Source organism: Taudactylus pleione, unplaced genomic scaffold, assembly GCF_031769625.1.
Source record: "Taudactylus pleione unplaced genomic scaffold, aTauple2 ptg000040l, whole genome shotgun sequence".
Taxonomy (NCBI): Eukaryota; Metazoa; Chordata; class Amphibia; order Anura; family Myobatrachidae; genus Taudactylus; species Taudactylus pleione.
The window spans coordinates 21,575,079-21,596,248 of record NW_028284442.1 but is presented as its reverse complement, the minus strand read 5'-3'; the positions used below and the strand labels follow the sequence as shown (position 1 = coordinate 21,596,248).

The window sequence follows — 21,170 nt, the reverse complement described above, 5'->3', positions numbered from 1 at the left end:
TTAACTCCGTGGTGCCCGAGGATCCAGGATCCAGCTATACCCCAAGGTCACCCTGTGGACCCCTATGGACCCTGAAGTAGAAACAGTGTATTTAGTCTATGACCCCTTGCGTATCAAACACCTCTTTTGATACTTGTATGAAAATGTATACAACTTGGAGAAGCCAAGGAACTCTGGGCCTGATACAGACCCGGTCGCAAGCACTGAGCGCTCGCAACCGGGTCGATGGTGGCCCACAGCGCATGCGCACGACGGAGCCGGCTCCTTCACGCGCATGCGCGAGACCTGGCTAGCGACGGGCAAAACGTCGCTCCAGGTCTCGCCCCAAAGGGGGCGAGCTGTCGATGTTGAGTGACAGCTCGCCCCCTTTGGTGGGCGGGCCGGTGGGGTGGCTGCCCAAACGGAGGCGTTCCCATGAGAACGCCTGCCATTTGGGGGCGGCCCCACTGACATCACAAGTGATGTCAGTGGAGTGATTCCGGCTCTGTTAGAGCCGAAATCTCTCTGGGGCTTGCGGCCACGAGACCCTACCACAAGGGTCTCGTCGCAAGCCCGATGGTCACGATGGTATTGATCATCATCATGGCCGCTCGCAATAGCTGTGGGTGGTCACCCACAGCTATGCGAGCGGCCAAGGGGCAGATCCAAAAAAAAGAAAGCCCGGGTGACCACCCACAGCTATAGCGAGTGGCCAGGAAGATGGTCGCGATGGACCATCATGACCATCGGGCTTGCGACGAGACTCTTGTGGTAGGGTCTCGTTGCAGCAAGCCCCAGAGAGATTTCGCCTCTAACAGAGCCGAAATCTCTCCCACTGACATCACTCCGTAGCGACGGAGTGCCCGTCGCTATCCGGGTCTCGCGCATGCGCATGACGGAGCCGGCTCCGTTGTGCACATGCGCACTGGCCCACCATCGACCCAGTTGCGAGCGCACAGCGCTTGCGACCGGGTCAGAATCAGGCCCTCAGTACAAATTACAACAGTGGAGCACTAGCCACCCAGCAGTTAAGCTGTATTACATGCCGTAGCATATCCTTAGTTGAAGAATACCACAATACGCCACAAGTCCAGCCTGTCTAAGGCAAGTTGCTCCATAAACTTTGGACTTGTGTGATCTCTCGGCTGCTGTGCACTACCGCCTACCCCAGGCGATGGCACCTGTTCCCCTAACCCTGTTACTATATAATTTGCATGAAAACAATCAGTTTTCTGAAACTGGTGCTTAGTAACCTCACATAACTGATAATGCTGGTAGGATAGCATTACAATGCCCATCTGAAGCAGAAACTGCCTCCTGAATAGCGCTTCTATTATTAAAACAAAACATTAGCATACCTCTCCAGGAGGGAAACAATGCTCTGTTCCTGGACTTCCCTGGTCATTTATGATTGCAGACACCTGGAAACTGGTGCGCAATGTAGTCTGTGTGAGAACTAGTTGTACTCCTGAGCTGCCACACTAAGTGGGGCCTGCCAGGGGCGGATTGGGAATTTAAAGTGGCCCTGGAAAAAACTCTGAAAGTGGCCCTATGTGCGCGTGCCGTAGGCGTACGGATGTAAAAACTAAGCGTGGCCTTGTGGCAAGGGGTGTGGCCTCACATCAAATGCCATGCCTGCAAGCCTCTCCCCACCGTTTTCGTCATGCTGGGGGCATGCTCACAGCTCGAGGACCTGATGTGCATGCCCACAGCCCCTCTCTCAAGTGAATAAACACAGCATGTGAATGAGTATTATCTTACCTATATGATTTCTGCAGAAATTGATCCTGGACAGGCAGCGGCTTGAGTTGTTATTCACTATTCATGCAGGAGATCATGTGGTATGGAAGCCGCCTGTTTGCGTAGCACTAAAGATAAAGTCACCATAATGCAACAGTAGTTCAACCAGATAATACTTAAGGGTCTATTCATCATCACTGAATTTCTACAAAAGCACGTGAAAATGCAGAAATAAAGTTATCGGGACATTCATCACGACGGTAAAGCAGGAGATAGCACAGATATCTCCTACTTACCTTCCTCTTGCAGAATGGCCCGCTGTCCCCATACACTAGTATAGGGACAGAATTCATCAAGCTCCAAAAATACAATAGTTTCGGAGCTTGACTGTAGGAGCATTTGCCATCTTCAGATGACGAATGCTCCCGTACTCGCTACTCACCCTGCTTGTGAAGAGGGATCCTTTTGGATCCCTCTGTCCCTGTCTGTTTCCTTCTGCCGGACGTCGGGGCTCTTGTGCGCATGTACACTTGTCCCTCTTGTCTGAGCAGTGAAACACTTCGAAACACTTCGGAGAGACAGCTGATTTTCGGATCAGCTGTCTTCGCATCGGCGCAAATATGAATTGCTCTGGTGCTCGCCATTTGGGCAGGACAAATGAGTTTCCCCTATCAAACAAATGTATATATTAATAAATATATTTGCTCATTTGGTACCATTTGCACTAGTAATATGATTTCAGTAGAATTTTTGTCTTACTGAAGATCACTTTCTCCCAGTCTTTTCTTCTAATAGTACCAGTGGTGCTACCATCCTCCATGTGTGTCTCCTGCACCGTCGTATTGGTGCATCTCCTGCCAATCCCCCCCAATGTGTCCCTTCAGTGCTTTCCCCCTGCGCCTCTCCAACACCATCGCCCTGCGTCTCCCCAACGCCATCATTCTGCATCTCCCAAGCGCCTTCAACCTGCGTATCTCCAGCATCATCATCCTGCGTATCTCTAGCACCATCATCCTGCGTATATCCAGCACCATCATCCTGCGTATCTCCAGCACCATCATCCTGCGTATCTCCAGCACCATCATCCTGCCCTAGCACATAATAGCCCACTCCACAGATAAATCATTTCCCCTTAGCACTAAATAACCCCCCTCCCCCCCAGACAGGTCATTTGCCCCTAGAACAGAATAACTCCCCTCCATCAAACGTATCATAATTTTCCCCCTAGTAGAGACTAGTCCCCCAGATAAAAATCCATCAGCCAGTGCAGCTCTGCAGGCAGCCTGTCAGTCTTTAAAAAAAATGTCCTGCAGCTTTGAGGACATTTTTTTTAAAGACTGACAGACTGGCTGCAGGAGGTGCGGATGACAGCTCTGGCCTGCAAATTGCAATCAGAGGGCCTGATTCAGAGCCGGACGCTCTGATAGAGTGCTCGCTCTGAATCAGGGCCGGCCTTCTTTTTTTTTAGAGCGGCCTCCTGGCCGCTCGCATAGCTGTGGGTGACCGATCTGTACTATGGGAGAGCCGAAAGCACTCCCACTGACATCACTCCTGATGTCAGTGGGGCCGGCCCCAGACGGTAGGCGTTCCCATGGGAACGCCTTCGTCTGGGCAGCCACGCCCCCGACCCGCCCACCAAAGGGGGCATGCTGTCACTCAACATCGACAGCATGCCCGCTTAGGTACGAGACCCGGAGCATAGCGCTCGCGAGCGGGTCTGAATCAGGCCCTGAGTCACTTAGGGACTCTTGCCCTGTCTGAGTCACCTGGCCACCCCCAACTATCTCCACTCCTGTCCCCTCCGAGTCCTCTGTACAATCCGGCTGGCAGGCAGCTGCTGGGGGCCTGGGAAGTGCAGTGCAGCCACTAGTTGCGCAGATGGAGACAGTAAGCGGGCTTTGTCAGCACTGCTGTCTCCCCCGTGGATGATGTGATTGCTCTGTGCCTACAGTTTATCAGGAAGATCTGCCTTACCTTTCCTGCAGCTGCCAGTCCCGGACCCGCTCTGCCTCCGAGGTGCGTGACGTCATTGGCCGGCGTTTGTGGCGCGCGTTGCTCTCTTTCAGCTGGGTGGGACTTGGAGACAGCAGGTTGTAGGTTATACTGAGATGATTGTATGCAGGGATCCATGTGATTTCAGATGATCATTTGCAATAGGTACAGGGCTGGTGCAACTGCGTGCTGACAGTGACTATCCCTATTATCACAGGCAGATGGCTGGGGGCAGTATGGCCACTTTTCACACTTGCGAACAAAATCCACAAACAATTCCATACACTTAATGTGACCCATTTTGCATTCAACTCTGAAATGGCTCCATAAACCGGACACAGCAAAGTAAATTTTAGGCTGTATGAAAGCAAAATACAGATTTATGGTTGTGCATGATTAAGATAGTTTTTGATACTTGTGTACTTTATGGACTCATTGCAGAGAGAACCCAATGAATGTTTTAAATGGTACTTGTGTACTTTACATACACAAGTACCGAAAGTTGTCCCCACCTAAAGTAGAAAGTTGTCCCTTCACAGGATCGCTGCGCTCGCCACACTTCGGGCTCGGTGGCTCGCTACACTCGCCACAAGGTTATATTCCCCCTCTATGCCCACTTGGATGGTAAGGAATGACGCTGGACACTGGGAATGACGCTGGACACTGGCTGATGACGTCAGGGTCCTCTCCGTGAAGGGGATTTAGACATTCCCTACCATCCAAGTGGGCATAGAGGGGGAATATAACCTTGTACCGAGCCCGAAGCGTGGCGAGCGCAGCAAGCCCGTGAGTGGACAACTTTCGGTACTTGTGTACGTAAAGTATACAAGTACCATTTAAAACATTCATTGGGTTCTCTCTGCAATGAGTCCGTAAAGTACACAAGTACCTGGTTTTTCCTTAAATATGCTAGCGTATAGATCCCTTCAGTAGATGTACCTGGAAGTGACGTGGAGTAAGGGCGGAATTGCAGTTCCATGGCCATAAAGGCCACCAAAAGAAGAAATTTGTCCCCTCACGGGCTCGCTTTGCTTGCCACGCTTCAGGCGCGATGGCTCACTTTGCACACCACAGGTTTATATTCCCCCTCTATGTCCACGTGGCCCATAGGGAATGACATTGGACAGTAACTGATGACGTCAGGGTACAAATACTGAAAGGGATCTATCCACTACCCTATAAATATGGTGTACAGCCCACACAATATAAAACGCTCTTTGTTCCAAAACTGCTGCAATTAAAAAAACACCTGAAGCTATATAAACGTACTGTATTAGTTATTCATGTTGTCACGGTGTGTTGGCTGCTGCATGCCTGTAAACAGTATCTTGTTTCAGCAGCCACATAGGACTCAACGTGAGAGGCAACAAGCATAATCCCCTCAGAGCAAAGTGACAAGCCTGTTTACCAGGTTAATTGTGCACAGTTCAATGGACAGGAGTCCCAGGTACAGACCATACAATTATAGACACCAGAGTGAGATACCAGAGAGACTTCAGTGTTATTTGATCTCAGACATGTTTAGATGCGGGGGAAGAAGAACACACAGACACTGAGCATGAAGCATCTCCCTGACTAATCAGAGCAAAGGATACAGTCAGCTGTGAGGAAGAGGCGACAGCAGCCAATCATCTTGCGGGTTACAGCACACATCCCTCGGACACTGCACAGCTGGAGATATGACTGTGTGCGCTCTGTCTGCCTGTCTCCTGGGCGTCAGGTGACCTGGTGTCTCTGGCATGGCTGGTGTCTCTGGCATGGCTTGGGTCTCTGGCATGGCTTGCACTGGTTGATGCTGCTGCTGCTGAGGTGTACCTGGAGAAGAAAGGGATTGTGTGCTCCCGTGTACCTGTCTCTGTCTGGGTAAGTCAATTCATTGTTAACAGGTCCTTGTATGATATTGGGGGAGCTCTCAAGGCAAGGGCTTTAATTAATAATAATTATATGAATGAATAAAAACAATAATACACATTATGCAGTGATAGTACTGTGACATTTCAGCAGCACACACATATTAGTATTCATATGCAGAGGTGGTTCCCAAACTTGGTCTTCAAGGCACCCTAATGATGACTTCATTAGGGGCATATTAAGCAAATAATAATGGTGAAATATTCCTCGAAAATTAAGTATTCCCCTGAATGTAGCCTATGGGCTACTAATTAGCAAATTCTTACATCGCCGCCCCCCCCTTCCCCCGGTGACACATGCACTGGGTGATGGCCACGGAAGCGCAGTCTGCGCAGCTACCCGAACCAGGAAGCATTGTGACAGCGTTCCGCCATTACACTGCTTCCAGCTCTTCGCCATGAGCCCTCCTCCTGGCAAGATAATGTTAGTAAATTCTCATGAAAATATTAATTTGCGTGAAAAATATTTATTCCATTCGCTTTAAGAATATGGATTGTGATAAATATGCCCCTAAATTCCTCATTTATTTTGATTATACTATCTGTGCTCAACCACCTATATGCTTACAACTATGGACTTGAGAACCAAGTTCGAGAACCATACCACAGAATATATTATACAGTATACATTGCTCACTATACAATTCTTGTTACATGTTTTCTGATAACATAATACAGTAAATGTTGCTGGCACAGTAACATTTTATACACTGTATGTTTGTATATGATTAAATGAATAAATACTTGAACAGTTGATCAATTTCTTCATCAACCGTTTCATAGCTGAATAGTTTTTATAATTGCACACTAGTTAAAGTGACGGACATCCACCAGTGTCGATTACATGATCAATATTATCGTGAATATACTGCAACGTTCACTTCTGAAGAATTATTATGTGATTTAAATAGACGAAATGGCATGACTGTAAGCAATGTTGTCATACTTTGGCTGTATCATGACTGGTACAGTAATACCCCTTTTACACCAAAGTCCCCGGGTCTGACCCGGGATTTGGAACACGTTTCCAACCTGGATCAGGTTTGGGACAACCCCCTTTTACACTGCGGCGCCGACCTGGGCTATGCCCGAGTCGGCACCATTCACACCTGACCCGGGTCAGCACTGACCCGACTGTCCGGCGAATGTGACCAGCGCTTTTTCCCCTCCCCCCCTCCGCGACCTACTTACCTTATCCTGCAGCGGTCCGGAGGCAGGGAGAGCAGGTGGGCTGCGCTGCTTCGTGCCGCTCGGGCAGGCGCTGCTTGCAGTGGCCGCTTGTAGATGATGTCATCTCCAAGCGCCACTGAAGCCGACCAATCAGGTGGCATACGGCGCGACCCGGGCCATCGTGAGCCGCGCCGCGCCGTTTACATTGCAGGGTGACGCGGGAACAACTCGTGCTCAACCCTGCAATCAAGCAGGGTCGGATCCCCGGGTCACTGGACCAGGGTTGATTCGTTTACACCGACTATAATCCCGGGGTTATGCGCGTTCACGTGTATCAACCCGGGATATTTCAGTCGGTGTAAAAGGGGTATAAGTTGATTACATGCTTTAGAATAAATAAGCACGGATGTCAAGACGAACAGGCCATAAATGCATGAATTTTGATTCATAACGAGGTATCTTTGCCACCAAAAACTTCCATCATCTGAACCTCACATCACTCCTCTGCATGTGTTGGAGAACCCTCACTATCAAAGCCCTGTATCTGTGGCTTCCTGCTGCCTCCATTTAACTCTGTCCTCACAAATGACACAAGTAGATAGCTCACTTCCTCTGACGAGCAGCACACTCTTCTAATACAGGACAGTAACTTTAATGAACACATTAAAAATTAAAAAAAAAATCAGTCATTATAGTCGTATATGAATTACCCTTGTATTTTTATTGTCTTCATTTTTAAAATTATAATAATAATGTTGTTATTTTTAATGAGTTCCCTAGCCTTTTAGTGTTGTGTGGGGGACACTTCTTTAAAACGATGAACTTTTCTTTTATTAGCTGGTGAGTACTTTGGTCTGCTTGCCAAGGAGAAGGGGTACTGTGATTGCAATGCTGTAGGGCCTACATAGAAACCCTGTTAATAATCAGTCACTTTCATGCTGCCTGCTCATTGCTAGTACAAACATCCTGCTTTTATATTTTCACAAGTGTGAGACTAACACACTGCCACTGCCACAATAACTTCTATAATTGTATTCTGAAGTTGCCACACATACAGCATTCCCTTTATCTGTGTACCCTCCACACATACAGTATTCCCTTTATCTGTGTACCCTCCACACATACAGTATTCCCTTTATCTGTGTACCCTCCACACATACAGTATTCCCTTTATCTGTGTACCCTCCACACATACAGTATTCCCTTTATCTGTGTACCCTCCACACATACAGTATTCTCTTTATCTGTGTACCCTCCACACATACAGTATTCCCTTTATCTGTGTACCCTCCACACATACAGTATTCCCTTTATCTATGTACCCTCCACACATACAGTATTCCCTTTATCTATGTACCCTCCACACATACAGTATTCCCTTTATCTGTGTACCCTCCACACATACAGTATTCCCTTTTATCTATGTACCCTCCACACATACAGTATTCCCTTTATCTATGTACCCTCCACACATACAGTATTCCCTTTATCTGTGTACCCTCCACACATACAGTATTCCCTTTATCTATGTACCCTCCACACATAAAGTATTCCCTTTATCTGTGTACCTTCCACACATACAGTATTCCCTTTATCTGTGTACCCTCCACACATACAGTATTCCCTTTATCTGTGTACCCTCCACACATACAGTATTCCCTTTATCTGTGTACCCTCCACACATACAGTATTCCCTTTATCTGTGTACCCTCCACACATACAGTATTCCCTTTATCTGTGTACCCTCCACACATACAGTATTCCCTTTATCTGTGTACCCTCCACACATACAGCATTCCCTTTATCTGTGTACCCTCCACACATACAGCATTCCCTTTATTTGTGTACCCTCCACACATACAGTATTCCCTTTATCTGTGTACCCTCCACACATACAGTATTCCCTTGATCTGTGTATTCCCCACACATACAGTATTCCCTTGATCTGTGTACCCTGCACACATACAGTATTCCCTTGATCTGTGTACCCTCCACACATACAGTATTCCCTTTATCTGTGTACCCTCCACACATACAGTATTCCCTTTATCTGTGTACCCTCCACACATACAGTATTCCCTTCATCTGTGTACCCTCCACACATACAGTATTCCCTTTATCTGTGTACCCTCCACACATACAGTATTCCCTTTATCTGTGTACCCTCCACACATACAGTATTCCCTTTATCTGTGTACCCTCCACACATACAGTATTCCCTCTATCTGTGTACTCTGGAGGGTATCCAGATGAAGGGTCAACAGACAAAATTTCGCCAATGTATAGGTCAACAAGAAAATAGACGACAGGCAATAGGTCGACAGGCACAAAAGGTCAACAGGTTCAAGTGACACACCAATGGTGGACACAAAAAAGATCGAAATGTTTTTTTTTTTTTGTCAACATTTTTAAGGTTAGGGCTAGGAATTTCGGGGGGGGGGGGGGGGGAGGTTAGGGTTAGGCTGCCGGAAGGGACGGTTAGGGTTAGGCACTTGGGGGAGGGTTAGAGTTAGGCTACAGTTAGGTTTAGGCACTTGGAAGAAGGTTAGGGTTAGAGACCAGGGGGTGGGGTGGGGGCTACAGTTAGGTTTAGGCACTTGGAAGAAGGTTAGGGTTAGAGACAAGGGGGTGGGGTGGGGGGGGTTAGGGTTAGGCACTAAGGGGAAGGTTAGTTATAGGCTTAAAATACAAAAAAATGCATAGACCATATGTGTGTTGACCTTTTACCATGTCGGCAATTTGTATCTGTCGCCCTTTTGTCCCTGTCGATCTTTTGGTGTCGACCTATGCTTTGTCGACCTTTTGTCTGTCACTTTTTAATACCACACCCACTCTGGAGATTAATGTGTTAAAAGCTTAATCTAATGAGGGCTCCAACGTGAAAAGCTGCATTGAGAATCTGTGCACAATGAAATAGGATACATGCTATGAGTATGTGGTCTACAGGTTGTTATCTAATTATTGCTGGGCTGTGTCCTCTACAAAAGTGGATGGGTTACAAGTTACTTTCTAATACCATTTTTTACATCAGGTGTAGGCAACCTGTGGCACTCCAGCTGCAGTGGAACAACAACTCCCAGCATGCCCCGCCACAGTTTTGCTGTTAGGGTACGCTAAACCTTTGGCTTGGAATGCTGGGATGTGTAGTTTCACAGAAGCTGGCGTTCCACAGGTTGCCTACCCCTGTTTTACATTATAAAGGAACTTTGTTTCCTACATTGTAAAAATTGTGTTAAAAGTGTGATAGAACTTTTTTTTTTACTTGAGACAACATCTGGTCCTTTATAACCCAATATTCTCTGTACATAGAGTGTGACCCTTCCTACCATGCACAGTCCCATATATACAGTACACATTTTGTTTAGCCCACAAAATAGCAGTGTCCTCTGGTCTTGGTTTGGTGGCAAAATCTGGAAAAGCAACACATGAAAACCCTAAAAACGCCACTTAAATAAAAATTGATTTGACTGATTTATGCCATAATGTAATCATGATTGTGAGGTTAAATCAGGAATGCCTACTATTGGATAAATGTATGGTGTAAAATCCATACTGTTAAAATGATAGAATGAGAAATTATTGCGGATATATCCAGGATTGGCCCTAAAAATGTGGCTTTACCATCCCTTTTATTTTATTTGTAAAATCTTGCTCTGCAAAATGAAATATTTGTAAATCGGTCCCACAGCATTTTTGTTACTTCACTCAGAACTAGCACACTGCCTCAGCGACTGTATGTCACTAGTTGCTGACTTGATAGTCTGGAGTCTCATGAATATGAGTGCAGTGCATGAAATGTTTGATTCCACTATATATAAGCGATAGGTGCTTTTTACAGGAAAGCTTATTTTATTTATAATCTGAAAACAGCACCCAGTGGGCTGAGTAGCTCCTGGATGCCAGGATTTAAACACAAAGTTTGTACAAAGGGCCTTATTCAGAACCACTCGCTAGATGCGATCGCTTGCACGATGTGTATTCAAATTGCGTAGGCAGTGCTACCGCACAACAATGCATTAGCACGCCCAGTATTTCTTAGAGAGCGATCACATAGTGTATGCAGACACCCACCAGCCTGATTTAAGACGCCCACTTGTGCACGTCATGTCCAGGAAGTATATGCAACCATTGTTACATCGGGTAACATCGGATGTGATCACAGCGCTTGAGGTTGACCATACCCTGCCACAAGCACTGCGAGCACTTTAGTGTAAAAACAAGCCAGGTGTTGTGTACTATGACGCTGTCTTTTAGTTATGCACACCTCTAAAACGCTGTTTAGATGCTCAGGCACGCTGCGTTTGTACCTCCACACTCCCGTTTTTAATAGCCAACCCCTGTTACCACCTGCAAACGGCTTCCCCTGTCACTCACTCTGCTGGGCTGTCTATGTGCTGTGAGCAAATTCATTGTGAACTTTCGCTAATGTATGTGCATGCACATTGCGATGCATACGCATGCGCACAATGCATACACAATGCCATCGGCAGCAACGAGAGTATGCATCTTAAGGTGGGTACACACTATACAGATATATCTGCAGATCGAGTGGTCTGCAGATTATGGTTGTTCGTACACACTGAACAACCATCATCGTGCCTGCCCGCAGGACCAGGGGGCGTGTCCTCCTCGCGGCTGCCGCTGTGTGTGTATGGGCGGTCTGCCGACCGCCCATACACACCTGCCGATGGACAGATATGTCTGCAGATATGTCTGCCGGGGTTTAGAATAGAATAGAAACCGCCGTCAAACTGCCGCTTAGTAAATTTTGCCCATTGTCTCAGTAAAAAAAAAAAAAAAGCAATTTAGAGATAACAGAATGAAAATAGCAGAATTTATAAGCGAGCTGGCATAGAGCAGCTGACCCAGTACAACTAATCTTCTGATCAGAACCCATTGTATGATGTAATACTTCTCTTCATGTATTAATGGTGAGAGATTTGAAGACTCTCACCATAAGGGTGAAGACTGTAAACTATAATCCAAATGGGCCTGGATATATGTTAATATGACCATGTCAGGGAAAGTCTGTTTATAAATCGCACAAAACAGTCTGTTGTACTTACCAATTTTTTTTATTTTTATTTTTTTACTGTGTGCTCCTAATATCCCATAACATTTTCTGAATAGCAAATGATCAGATTGTAAGACCACATACACTGGTGTAGCATTAGTGTTATTTAATGATAGTAAAGATGTATGACAAACACCTATATTTGTTGCAAGCACTTGGAGCTAACTGTAGACTTCCACGTTCATCCGCGATAAACGCATGCGGATAAAACAAGATCCGCTGTGAAAACCTGCACACTAAGGGGCCTATCTAGCAAGCATTTTGATACATACAATTATGCAAAAACTGCAGTTTCTGTATAACTTTATGTATTGCTCGCACACTGCAGGAGATTTCACAGAAATTAGCACTGCAGATTGCAGTCCCCATTATTATCAATGGGGACTACAATCTAACCCATATTACTAAACTCCAAAAAGTGAAGCTTTTCGGAGTTTAGCCCGGTAGTTTGTAAACTGCTTTGAGCCTATGGGGGCTCCAGGGGCAGGAGAGAGATCTTTCGATCTCCCTATCGTAGTCCCTGGCCGGTTCCAAATGCTGTGCACATGCTCAGTGTCAGTTTCAAATTGTGAAAGACTTCCACAATTTGGCGGGGATGTAACTCGCGGGGACAGCGGTTACCGCAACCGCAGTCCCTGCGAGTTCCCCTTTGTAAATAGCAGGGATGTTTTCATTAAAAATTAAAATATCCCCTGCGAGTTGGACCGATAATAATTGCGGCAGTACTACGATTATAAGTACATAGACCCCTAAAGCCGGGTACGGACCACATATCGTCCAGTTATGGTACAGCTATGTCATTGATGATGCGTGCTTCTGTGCATCATCAGCGACTTCGGGTGATATTATTCAGGGGGGCCATGCTGTCGAATGCAGCATGGCCCCCGCTGTCGCTCCCGGCATCGGCAACTGTGTACGTACTTGCCGATGCCGGGTCCCGTCGCTAACGAGGTCGGTACACACTAGACACTAGAAGGATTGTTACTGTCTGCTAGTAAAACACATCATTAATGCCATGGTATGAGGCCTAAGGATAAGTTTTGTGCAAGGTGAAACCTGTTGCAGTTGAGATGAAAAGACTGTAGATATTTAATTTTGAGTTTTAAAAAAAATCCATGCACAATTGTACAATTATAGACCCTTATGCTCCATAAATAATATGGATAGTAAATGACCTCAATAAGTGAGTACAGTGGTTTGGTTTGTAAAAGACACGGCTCTAATTGCTCACGGAACAAGATTATATGTTTAGTCACCTTTGTAATTAGTGTTAAAAAATGAAAGTTAAAATTTTTATGTTTACCTGCTAGTGGATTTATAGTCATACACCATAACAAAGCATCATAAGAAGGTCGTATCAGTCTCCCATTCAGCTAACAAAATTTTGGGAGGATTTTTTTTTTTAACTGAGCAAAGTATGTTATTTAAACCAGAGATAAACTACAGTATGTTATAATGGAATTTCCACAAGTGTAGGATGTTTATACTATTTTCTGTTACCTTCCGGATTATTTATCTTTGCACATATTTACTTTTCTACTTTTTTCCATTGCAAACTTACATTTAAGTTCTAACTTCTTTCCTTACTTATATCATACTTGCCTACTTTTGAAAAAACATTTCAGGAAGATTGTGAAAGCAATTATGAGCGTGGCGATAAAATGATGTGTACTGCTACATCTGAGAGGCACGCCATTCAAAATGTAAACGAGCCCCAAAGCTGTACACACTGGCCAACATATCGGCCTTTCTATTGAACAGCCGATATATCATGTGCCCGACGGCCAGTGTGTAAAAACTATGTCTGTGAACGACTTAGTTAACAGACATATCATGTCGACTTTGCAGCACAGCCGATAGCATATATATATCTGTTCATCGTGCTGTATGTACGGGCAGTCGGGCGATCAGCCATTCACTTGCTGCAGAGGCCGACAGGAGCTGGGTCGCGACGTGACCCACCCGCCAACGGGATCTCAGACGATGGTTGTTCAGTGTATATGAACAACCATCATCAGTCGATCTGGAGATATCTGTCAGGTGTGTACCCACCTTAAGATCTAAAATCTAGTTCCCCATTCAATTAGAGGAGAAAAGCCGCGATCGGTGAAAAAACTTCGCCGATGCGATGTTTTTGCCACATTCCTGCTTATCGCCCTATTCAATTCCGGAATGTTTTCGCTTGTAAAGAAAGATGTGCAAAATCTTTATTTTGTGCTTAAAAATATTGAAATACCCCCTAAAATGTAAAGTCAATTTTGGGGCGAAAATGTAAAAAGTGATGGAAAATATGTCTAAAGTAGTGGGTCAGGTATTTTGTGGGGCTGTATGGATGGGACAGGTGTTTTTGGCATTGCAGGGTGCAGCAGGTTTTTCTTTTTTTTTAAGTATTTTCATTTGCACTTTTTTTACACAAAAATATACTAATACCCATTTTAATGTACCCCAAATTTTACTACAACAATTATTTGTCACAAAATAATATACTTTTTCCACACTAATGCAAAAGTGCATATAACAGTCCTTTGACTCAGTTTAGGAACCCAAAATACTTTTAGGAGAGCTATTAATACACTTCTTTATTGATTACCAGGGTGAGTTTGGCGTTTTTTGGGGTACAGACTGATTTCCCATAATTATGCTGTCCTTTTCGCTAACAAGTCAACAATAAGTCCATCGAAGGAATCGTCCAACGTCCTCCGGTATAAATAATCAATGGAAAACACAATATAGTGTAATAATGTTACTGTATGATGTAGCCACCCGGGGATGTGATTATGAGGAGAATATGGTGGTCTATGAAGATCTTCTCCCGGCTTAGTATGGTCCCAACTCCGTAAGAATCACCCAGATGTGAATGAGGATAAGTCTCGTGTGGAGTTACTTACATGTATGCTTACTTGTAAGGGTGATGAATGAGCACATAAAGGTAGCTTTATCTTCAGAAACCTCGACCTGTGGTCCTTAACAGAATGTGGGGACTTTCAAGTTGTGATTGGACAAGGTAAAAGAAAAGACAGTCATCCAGTACCATAAAAAACAGCTATTTATTATAAATAAAAACATATAAAAAATGCAGCAGTAAGCCCATTCCATCAGGTGGTAATATTATGCAGATTCCTATTGCCCTGCAGAAGAAGGACCCGGGTCAATAAGGGCAAATGGGTAGCATATAGAATGGATGGGATACTGCATACAATAGGTGAAGCAACACTCTTCAACGCGTTTCAGTGCGCTGTGGTGCCTTTTTCAAGATGAGTGTCCTTTCACTTCCTGATGCAAGCTCTGTTTTTAGCACTGCGGTCTTTTCTTGTATCTTGTCCTATCACAACTTGAAAGTCCCCACATTCCGCTAAGGACCACAGATTGAGGTTTCTGAAGATAAAGATACCTTTACGTGCCCATACATTGCCCTTACAAGTAAGCATACACGTAAGAAACTCCACACAAGACTTATCCTCATTCACATTACGGGAGTTGGGACCATACTAAGCCGGGAAAAGATCTTCATAGACCACCATAATCTTCTCATAATCATACAGTGACATTATTACACTACAGTGCATCCGGAAATAATTCACAGAGCTTCACTTTTTCCACATTTTGTTATGTTACAGCCTTATTCCAAAATGGAATAAATTCATTTTTGTCCTCAAAATTCTACACACAATACCCCATAATGACGACGTGTAAAAAGTTTTTATGAGATTTTGGCAAATTTAGTAAAAAAAAAAAACGAATAAATCACATATACATAAGTATTCACAGCCTTTGCCATGAAGCTCAAAATTGAGCTCAGGTGCATCCTGTTTCCACTGATCATCCTTGAGATGTTCCTACAGCATAATTGGAGTCTACCTGTGGTAAATTCAGTTGTTTGGACATGATTTTGAAAGGCATCCACCTGTCTGTATAAGGTCCCACACTTGACAGTGCATGTCAGAACACAAACCAAGCATGAAGTCCAAGGAATAGTCTGTAGACCTCCGAGACAGGATTGTCTCGAGGCACAAATCTGGGGAAGGGTACAGAAAAATATCTGCTGCTTTGAAGGTCCCAATGAGCACAGTGGCCTCCATCATACGTAAATGGAAGAAGTTCGGAACCACCAGGACTCTTCCTAGAGTTGGCCAGCCGTTTAAACTGAGCCACTGTGGGAGAAGGGCCCTAGTCAGGGAGGTGACCAAGAACCCGATGATCACTATGTCAGAGCTAAAGCATTCCTCTGTGGAGAGAGGAGAACCTTCCAGAAGGACAACCATCTCTACAGCAATCCACCAATCAAGCCTGTAGGATAGAGTGGCCAGACAGAAGCCACTCCTTAGTAAAACGCACATGGCAGCCCTCCTGGAGTTTGCCAAAATGCACCTGAAGGACTCTCAGACCATGAGAAACAAAATTCTCTGGTCTAATGAGACAAAGATTGAACTCTTTGGCATCAATGCCAGGCGTTATGTTTGGAGGAAACCAGGCACCACTCATCACCAGGGCAATACCATCTCTACAGTGAAGCATGGTGGTAGCCGCATCATGCTGTGGGGATGTTTTTCAGCGGCAGGAACTGGGAGACTAGTCAGGATAGAGGGAAATATGAATGCAGCAATGTACAGAGACATCCTGGATGAAAACCTGCTCCAGAGTGCTCTTGACCTCAGACTGGGGTGATGGTTCATCTTTCAGGAGGATAACGACCCTAAGCACACAGCCAAGATATCAAATGAGTAGCTTCAGGACAACTCTGTGAATGTCCTTGAGTGGCCCAGCCAGAGCCCAGACTTGAATCCGATTGAACATCTCTGGAGAGATCTGAATATGGCTGTGCACCGACGCTTCCCATCCAACCTGATGGAGCTTGAGAGGTGCTGCAAAGAGGAATGGGCGAAACTGCCCAAAGATGGGTCTAGTATTCTGGGTTGTAAGGTTGGTACAGGTGTTTTTAGGATTGCAGGTGGCTGCAGCAATCAATTTTTAATTAATGCACTTTATAGTCACAAAAATATACTAGCGCCCATTTAAATGAACCCCCAAATTAACTACAGCATTTATTTTTCCCAAAAGAAATAGCTTTTTAACATTTTCCCCCACTTATGCAAATATGCATAAAACAGCCATTTGACACAATTTCTGAACTCCAGACACTTTCATTAGGGCTATTAGGACACTTCTATATTGATTTCCAGGGTCAGTTAGGCTTTTTATGGGGTACTGCTTCCCCAAAATAAACTGTCCTTTTCGCTAGTTTAGCCATTCGCTGCATTCACACATCTCCGTTTTCAGCTGTTTTGTAATCGAATAGGGCAAAAAGAGGGGGCCGCCCATTGTGAAAGTACGCGAAAACTTCACGTCCAAACAGGCGAATGAGGCGAAATTTTTTTTGCACCGGCAAATGCATTTAGCCGGCTGGGACTTTTCACCTCTAGTTGAATCCGCCCCATAAAGTTAAAAGACCTCATGATAAAGCACTAATGGCGTGGAGAGAGTGGTCATGTGGCCACACAAATGTAAAAGAAAATAATTTTGAACAGAGGTATATCAGGAAGAGTGGAGTGTGGCAACGTAGAGGTTGGAGATTAGAGTGAGATTAGAAGAGTGACCACTCAGTTTAAACTTGAGCACAACACCACAGTCCAGATACAGATATATATGATATTCTGGATAACCCTATATGAAGCAGCAGATATATTATCACATACAACTAGTCTTTCAAATGTAAGCAAAAATTCACAATAAGCATGTTATGTCCAATTAGAAATAATAGGAGTACCTATGTTGTATTAGGGGTGAGCTGCCCGCTGTGAGCATCAGTGCAGTGAATAGGATGTGAGTGATATTCTGTACCTGCAGGTAGGAACAAAGATACATAGGTAGCTAGTGTCAGGACAGTTCAGTGCAGGAGTCCCAGTGGTTATCTGTACCTGATGAGAATACCAGTGAAGAGGTAAGTTTAGTCTACCTCTACCTTCGCCTGGGAGAGAATAACAAATGTTGTGCCACAGACCATTTGCACAGCGGGCTACCCTAAGTAGACATACACGCGTTTCACCGGAGCTTGTTGTCTGTCAAAGGGAACAACTTCCAATAAAAATCACTTGTTCCCTGTATAGTGTTGTTTTCAGAAGTGAAAATGTTCATATTTTTACACATCAGCATTTTAAGTAAATATATTTCACCTGTTTTTCGTTGACTAACTGTGCTTTCCCAGCTATGCATATTTCACTATAGAGTAATGTATTGCTAAAACAGACAGGCACATTAGTGTGAGCATGTGGTGCTCTCACTAGATGGGGGGGGATTTATTTTCCATTTAGTAGAACTAACCTTTAAATAACTAATCATAAGGTAAAATAAGTATTGCATTCTTTCCAATATGCTGGCTCAAATTGATATTTTCATTGTCGGGTAACCAGCCATGTCTAATTGTCCAGTCCAAGCTGACAATGGTGTTTTTAAACTATCAAAGTAGGGATTGCTTAGTTTCCTGTTAAAGACCTAAAGGACCTGTTGTAATTACACTTTTATTCCTCTCATCAAAGTTTCAGTGATACAGTAGGAAGTAATTGCCTCTCTCTAAGCTACATGAATGTTATCGGAATGTATCTGTTCATGTTTCTTTGCATAGAATGTCATTGACATTGGCAAAATAAAGGTAGGACACACACGTACCGTACTACTAGTTAAATATTTCACAGAGCAACAATTTTTTTTAAAGGAGAACTAAACCTTCTTTATTTCTTCAGAAAACAACCCTTCCTCCCTGGGATAACATGGGATTCCCATGCCCTCACTTTCTGAGATAGTCACCTCTGCCTTATTTATTTATGGACATTGCCAGTCCCTGATATACTCACCCTCCCTCTGACACCCTAGGGAACTCTAAATCAGTCCAGCGATCACATCCAGAATTGGCTGTCAGACCAACATAATGGTGTTTTGTTGTTTATTTTCAGCTATAATTACATACTTTGCTACAATACACATTTTCTAGTGACGTGAGCACTGTTCTTACAGCATTCATAGAGCATGTGTGCATCTGTGTGACAGGCAATATGCTTACTTTATGCAGTCCATTAGGAAGGTAAGTGTCAGGCTCCATGGGTCTGACGTTTGCGAGAGCACTAATGTGCTAAAATCGCATTTAGAATGTTATTGCTTGCCAAGAATTCCATAACTTTTCTTGTTGTGCCAGTTATAATGAATGCACCCAATAGTGTGGATTCTGCCACTTAATATTAATGCTTGTTAGAGATCAAAAACAGCATATTACTGTTTCCACTGCATCATGTGGCACTTTTCCAGTGATCAGCATATTTTTAAGGTGTAAGCTGGGTACACACTGGAGCGATGTCAGACCGAGTTGCCACTTTGGAACGACAAATCGCCTACATCGCTCAATTTATACCGCGATATAGCGATATTGGGAATGGGTATGAAATACCGGCGGTTTAAAATCCCGACTCCAGAAGCCCGTCAGCACAAGATCCCGACTAAGCTGGTAAGTACCCTAACCCTCCCCTCTCCCCCCCCACCCGTTACCCTAACCCTCCTTTAGTGGTGCCTAGCCTTAAACCCCCCGGTGTGGTGCCTCACCCTAAGTCCTGTAGGGCCTAAATCTAACCCTTCCCGCACCCTAAACCTAACCCTAAACTCCCCCCCCTCCCCAGTGGCGCCTAACCCTAACCCCCACTCCCCCTAGTCTAACCCTAACCCTCCTCGGGGGGTGCCTAACTCTTAAGTCCTCCCGGGAGTCCATAAACCTAACACCCCCCCCCCCCCCGCGGCTAAGTGCTAAGACTCCCAGACTTACCTCGATATCCGTCCACCGGTATGTTCACTACATTCCCGATATTGCTAGCAACATGTGCATTGTTAATGAATGACATAATGGTCATCATTCCGTTGTTCATTAAAGTCGTTGTCAGAATGAATGCCCATCGCTCCAGCGTGTACCCAGCCTTAGTCCCACACAGTTTTCATCAGATGTTTGTTTTTATTGTGCTAATATGCAATATAGAGTGTGTTGAATTGTATGTTCCCAGTAACTTGTTTTGTATTGTCCTTTTTCCATTAGAACATGAGGTATTTTTAATTTGTTTTTGTATATTTTCCATTCTTGGAATTGAACAGGGTACTACTGGTTCATATGGATATTTAGAAAATACAATACCAAACACATAAATATGAATGAGCCTTTAGGGTGTTATCACACAGGCCAGCTATAAAAACTCTAACATTTATAGCCACCCAAACTGCTCTGTGCTGATACATTGAAGTGAGTAGGAAACATTATTCTCTATTCTCAAAAGAATAAAAATATACCTCTGAAGATGCTGCATGCAATATTTTTCTTTAACTTGAGGGGCCCATACATCTGCAATGTATCGCCCCAATATCCCGTTTTGTCGAGGCGGGGAATCAGGAAAATCCAATATGTGGGGTTCATACATCTGTGATGGATTGCGCCAATTCCCCATTCTGCCGGAGTCTGGGAATCAGTGAAAACCAACATGTTGGAAATCCTCTCTTCACTGATTCCGACTAAAAAATTATCAACATCGGCGAGACGAAGATTTTTAAAATGCTGTTTTTCCCAGCTAGGCAGATGGATCACCGATCATTAATATCATTGACTGATCGAATTGACAGAACGGGGAATCGGGGTGGTAGGTGCATAGCCAACATTAATCACTCCTGTGCTACAGGGGATGGGGATATGGACTATAGAGCTAGAGAATGTACCATTTTACTCTGTGTTCTTTGTGCGTTCTATGTGGAATAAAATGGATCAAACAAAGTAAACCACACAATAACCATGTGCAGCTCTAGTTATATCTGTCATGTTACCTTTTTTTCACTAACTTAAATTTTTTAAATCATTAAAAAACACTTTGGTGCAAGTTCTGTATTGCTGCAGCTTGCAGACAGCCCACCTTTTGGATGTAATACATTTGCCAGTTTATACATGTTTTATGGTAATTTGCAGTATCATTTTTGCTGATCTCTCATGCAGGCCAGGGCTAGGTGTGTGCCTCAGGAGTTGTGAAACTACATGCCCCAGCATGCTTTGCCAGATGGGGCAAAGCATGCTGGGGCATGCTTAATTGGAGACTTCCTCTATGCTGTTAAAGACTTTAGTATTTTAAACATTTGTCACAGATGTTTTTTCATTGCAGACTTCTCACTGACATCAATGGAAATTTCTCAGAATAGAGTAATTGTCAATGGCGATGCTGTAAGAGCAGAGTGGTAGTGGGATACAATGTGGCTGTGTCTGCATGAAGCTGCAGAAGCCTGTTTTACTTCTTTAT

The 21,170-nt window shown here is 44.4% G+C and overlaps 1 protein-coding gene across 1 annotated transcript in view; it reads left to right on the top strand.

The window, feature by feature from the left end:
* The first annotated feature begins 5,408 nt into the window (after positions 1–5,408).
* ORAI2 (ORAI calcium release-activated calcium modulator 2) overlaps positions 5,409–21,170 on the top strand; it is a 35,874-nt gene continuing 20,112 nt past the window's right edge. The window contains exon 1 of the mRNA XM_088454685.1: positions 5,409–5,574. The gene's annotated coding sequence lies outside the window, so the exon portion shown is untranslated. The remainder of the gene's footprint in view (positions 5,575–21,170) is intronic.